A 1,143-nucleotide genomic window follows, 5' to 3' on the forward strand; every position below is an offset into this window, starting at 1 on the left:
GGGGGGGGGTAGGCTGGAGTGGCAAAGAGAAGGGATATGGAGGAGGCAAAGCAGCTGTGGTGGGAGGAGCAGTAATATCCATACAAACACACACTCACATATATCCAGTATACGCAATTGGGGCAGCAATTTACATATCGACAGAGAATATACATTATATATACACACACGCACGCGCAAATATACCATATACATGCATATATATGCAAATATGCATGTATATATCTACATGTATACATAAACATATATACATACACATACATATATATACACATGTATATTTATACAGACATTTGTATATACAGATCTATATATACACACACATACATTTATATACGTGCTCCATATACATAGATTTATATACATACAATCCATATTACATACGTACGTACACTTCCATACGTGTATACACATATACCTATACTTATACACGATCTCATAAATTCGATGTTTTTTCTTTTCCCTTTTTACGAACGGACACGTATATATAATATGAATGCTTTAAAGATATTATGGATCGGAAATATATACACACTCAAAAAAGCTATATATACATATAAGAATTTTGACATGTATGTATGTATGAATATATATAGCCATTTGTGTGATCTTCTGACCCTTAAAAGCATGTATATTTTTTTAATACGTGTATATATACGTAATTATATATATATATATATATATATACACACACACACAATGTGTGTATGTGTATATTACATGAAAAGGAGAGCTAACGTAAAATAAACACAAACTAAGGGAGATAAGAGAGATCTCTAAAGATTTGGTAAATTATACGCATTCTACATACATATATATACACACACAGAGTAATAAATGTATTTAGAAGTGTGTGTGTGTCTGTATGTTGAGTTAATAGGCTGACTGAAATAGAAAAAGGCAACAAGAAGAAATTATGAAGGTTTGAGTGTGTGTGTGTGTGCGTGTGTTGTACAGTTAACGACATATATAGAAAAGAAAAGCAACGTATATATATCGTTTATACATACATTCACAGAACGACGACCTACGTATATAAACACACATACACACACTATATATATGTATATCTCTGTATATATACATCTATACGATACTTTATTAGATATACATAAAATTTAAGGTTTATATATATATATATAT

General features: G+C 30.4%; 1 protein-coding gene across 6 annotated transcripts in view; it reads right to left on the reverse strand.

Annotated features, from left to right (window-relative positions):
- Nucleotides 1-1,143, reverse strand: part of LOC106873831 (ubiquitin-conjugating enzyme E2 H) — an 80,822-nt gene that overhangs the window by 68,527 nt on the left and 11,152 nt on the right. The gene's annotated exons all lie outside the window — the stretch shown is intronic.

Source organism: Octopus bimaculoides, chromosome 24 (assembly GCF_001194135.2).
Source record: "Octopus bimaculoides isolate UCB-OBI-ISO-001 chromosome 24, ASM119413v2, whole genome shotgun sequence".
NCBI lineage: Eukaryota > Metazoa > Mollusca > Cephalopoda > Octopoda > Octopodidae > Octopus > Octopus bimaculoides.